Genomic DNA, 4,216 nt, shown 5'->3' on the forward strand with positions numbered 1-4,216 from the left:
CTGTGCTTTAAAAGTCATGTCTCTCTCTAAATATTCAGATGGTCGGGAGACCCGGTTACTAAAATCTTATTGGAAAAGGAGCAATGGATGATGGAATGTTCAAACACACAGCAGGGAGATATTGTAGAGATCCTGATGACAAAGGTTTACTTTCCTCACACTTATGTTACAGTTCATGTAAACACTATGCATGAGTTTAACACTGAATGCTAGCCATTTTCCTGGTGTCTGCAGAATTCAGTAACCATAATCATGCGCTGGTGCTCCAGCAGACTGTAAAATTTTATCAGGACATTATGTTGTGGGATGCTAGCTTGTGCGCCACGGCATCAAGAAGGAAGTTTGGTAGGGGCTCCCCATTGTGCCTTCTTCCTAGCAGTGTTGGCATATTGGCCAGTGGGAAGAATGTCAGAGATCAATTGTTGCAGCAGCTGTAACCTGAACTGTTCTCTTATTCTGTAAATGAAATAAGAAGGGGTCGATGAAGATGCTGCCGCTGCCGCGTAGCTCGCCAACGAGAGCACGGGCATCAGCGACCAACTCCTCGGCGACAGACGCGTCCTCACGTGTCGGCAAAACTGGTCCGTTCTTGCTGTCAGAAACCCCCTTCTTTCTCTCTCCACCGGAAAGGCTCGTCGTGGCGGCCAAATCCTTGCCGCGCGACAGGTCTTGTAGGTTCTTTGATTTTCTGAATTTGCTTTCTTGGTCGCCGCCCCCCTCCGAGTTGGAGTCCTTGAGGAGAGGCGTCTCCGACATTGTTTCATCAGTTCGAAAGAACCGGTGGTCTCGGTAGAGATTGGAATGATTAGTGTGACGAGGAGGGAGAGGGGAAGGGGAGGGGAGAGCCAGCAGAAGGGTGGGTATTTATTTCCGAGAGGAGGTAGGGGAGGGGAAGCATGGAGGAGGAGGCCGCCGGCCAGGATTCGGCTGGGGACCGCCGCGGGAGTTGCCGTTGGGGATTCAGTTATCAAAATCACCGTCGAGGGGGAGAGAAGTGGTGGGAGAAGCGCAAGACGGGAAGAGCGGGGCTGAGCAGCTGGTGTGTTGGGCCAAGGCCCAGCGTCCATCGGATTCCGAGGCTTCTTTGCGGAAGAGGGGTGGGGCGGGTAGCGATTGGATTTGGAGGAGGCGGCGGCGTGCGGAAGGCGAGGATGCGGCGGCGGGGGTCAACGGAAGGCCGAATCAAAGGTGAGAAATCAATCCCCCCCCCCCACACACACACACCCTCTAAATCGCTTAGTTTCTACTGGATCTGGATGGTGGAGTACGGATGTGCTGGATCTGATTGGTGTTCTGAAACCCCAATGTTTCTCACCGGATGTTCTGATGGTTGAAAAAGGAACAAAGGAGGGAAGCTTTTATGGCAGTGAGCATAGCAGCAGGTGCACAATCTAGGAAGGCGATTGGCATTGGAGGTTAGGTATCCAACATTGGAGAATAGTGTGAAAATTCCATTGCTTGCCCAATCAGACAGGCTGTGCCAAACAAAGATGATCGTTTGTATGAACTTTAGCAATCTCTCCTTCCACTTGATACAGATTAGGTGGCACGAAGATTAGCTGAATCGCTATGAAGGAACTTGTTACTGGGGCAGAAGTGAAATTTGATGGATTGATTTGGATGGAGTGAAGGTTTCCCTAGTCAAATCGGTAGTGTCTTAAGCATTCTGTGGTTTGAGGAGTACTGTTTTGGCTCAAGATGTGTTTGTAATGAGCCTACATTATCAGACTTTCTATTATTTTGAAGTGATTTGCTGTGCTTTAAAAGTCATGTCTCTCTCTAAATATTCAGATGGTCGGGAGACCCGGTTACTAAAATCTTATTGGAAAAGGAGCAATGGATGATGGAATGTTCAAACACACAGCAGGGAGATATTGTAGAGATCCTGATGACAAAGGTTTACTTTCCTCACACTTATGTTACAGTTCATGTAAACACTATGCATGAGTTTAACACTGAATGCTAGCCATTTTCCTGGTGTCTGCAGAATTCAGTAACCATAATCATGCGCTGGTGCTCCAGGAGACTGTAAAATTTTATCAGGACATTATGTTGAATGGGATGCTAGCTTGTGCGCCACGGCATCAAGAAGGAAGTTTGGTAGGGGCTCCCCATTGTGCCTTCTTCCTGGCAGTGTTGGCATATTGGCCAGGAAGAATGTCAGAGATCAATTGTCGCAGCAGCTATAACCTGAACTGATCTCTTATTCTGTAAATGAAATAGTACTTTGCAAATTCTGATGAGTCTGAACACTCTACAAGATCATTTTAGCCTAGCATTGTCAGTGCAAGCTCATTAACAAACAACAGCTCATGAGCGTCACCAAGGTTTGGAGGCATAGAAACTAGCAGACACATGAACAGACTCCTGCACAAATATTTGGGGACATCAAACGCTTTCATCAGTCAGAGTTTACAAAGTACTGATTTGTCATACACAGACGCAATCCTGCTTTTGGATGGCTTTGGAACTCTCTTGTTGGCTGAAACACAGGGTGTTCTTCTGGCTGCTACTGAATGATCGGCTCAACACTCTACTTCAGAGAAAAGAAATGGATTTGCCATCTTATACATGTGAATATGTGATCTCTGCCTCTGGCAAACAGAAGAGACAATTGGCATTGTCACACCTACAGCCTGCAGGCCTCAACTTTGGAAAAACACCAGACAGTGGATTGGCAGATGTACAAAGAAGAAGCCAGGAGAGAACATATCACCATCTTATGAGGCGTTTCATCCTCATGCTCACAGCATTCATATTACCCCATTAATGTTTGAGAATACTGCCCACATGGTACTCGAGGATATGCCTATTGTGGACGATGCGGCAGTTTGTGCTAAGAATGTTGCATTCAGTGCTCTGACAGTGGTGAGGGATGCTGTGCATGGGTTGTTCAATAGAATGTCCAGCCAAGCGGTGATTTGGGATGAAGAATTGTTGCATAGCCTTGACCCACATGACGGTTTTCTGCAGCAATTAGCTCAAGGTGGAGAGAATGTATGCGATGGTGAGAGGAAGTCAGCTGCTGATCTGTTTGTCAATGACACTCATGGTAGTGGTGCTCCCTTCTCATGAATCTTGGCATTGATTCCAATGAAGTGCCTCCTAAGATGGTGATATGGGATCAGGAATATGTGCAAACTATCAAGATTGGTTCAGAAATTATCAGAAGTGAAATTTACTCTACATTCTCCTGTCCTGAAGCAGGGTTGTTCAGAAATTATCAGGCTGAGAAGTTGTTCAATACCGCAGGGTTGCTGTTGTTTGTGTTGGTTGTGAATTCAAGTAAAATGAAAATGTGCTCACTTTGTTTGGCATATAGTTTCAGTACATTCTCAAGGTCAGTTCAATCAATGTAGAAATCCACCTGGGTGCTTTGTACTTGTGCAAGAGATGGAATTCACGAGCATTCAGTGCTATATACAAGCAATCAGGAAATAAATGTTTCTTTGGTGGAGAAGGACCGTGGCCTGGTTTCTCCACTTCTTGATATCAAGGAAGTTCTTCAATTGCCATTTAAAGTCAGAAAGCTCCTCGTGCAAGCAACAATTTGCTCAGTACTATATTTTCAGAAAGAAATGTCAATAGGCTGCCTATACAAGCTCCCACATCAACAAGCTTAGTCCAACAGAACATATCCAAGTTACAGCTTCAGTCAGTGGTCGCGGAACATGGTCAGGCAAACACGGAGCTGCCACAGGTGTCAAAGCTCGCCATGGACTAAGTGCTGAATTGCCATTTGTCAGAGAGATACGCCCAGGAATTTGCAGACCATTTGGGGGCGACCGATTGAATGGCCTCCGCTATGGCAAGCATTTCCAAAATTAACATTGGTTGGGAGGCTCTTTTATTATAACAAGAACTCCAGAATTGCCATTGATGATTGGTAGGTTACTGGCTTTAAGTTATTATTAGTTTTCAGGGTGGAGGCCACAGGGAAGGCGCTGCTGGAGGCGGACTGGAGGTCCGGCCAGTCGGCCACTCTCCTGCTGTAAGTCGTATATGCAGTGGCTGCAGCACTTTCAGCTTTGTGGAAGAACCGGTTCTTTGGTGATCCCTTTCCCTTGTAACCACGTTTGAGCTGTATCTTCTTGTTAATGTATATTTCAGCGTGTCGTGTTTTGTGGATAAAAGAGTCGAGCAAATACAAGTCCATGACTAGGCGCAGGCATGTGCTGGATTCTGTATCTTCTTGTTAATGTACCGTATTTCAGCT

The 4,216-nt window shown here is 46.3% G+C and overlaps 1 long non-coding RNA gene across 1 annotated transcript; it reads left to right on the top strand.

Moving 5' to 3' along the window:
- Positions 1-1,194: 1,194 nt before the first annotated feature.
- LOC117858684 (uncharacterized) lies at positions 1,195-4,216 on the top strand. The gene is made up of 2 exons (XR_004641026.2): positions 1,195-1,897; positions 1,988-4,216. It is a non-coding gene; the product is annotated as an uncharacterized lncRNA (long non-coding RNA).

The sequence above is a fragment of the Setaria viridis genome, chromosome 5 (genome assembly GCF_005286985.2).
Source record: "Setaria viridis chromosome 5, Setaria_viridis_v4.0, whole genome shotgun sequence".
Taxonomy (NCBI): domain Eukaryota; kingdom Viridiplantae; phylum Streptophyta; class Magnoliopsida; order Poales; family Poaceae; genus Setaria; species Setaria viridis.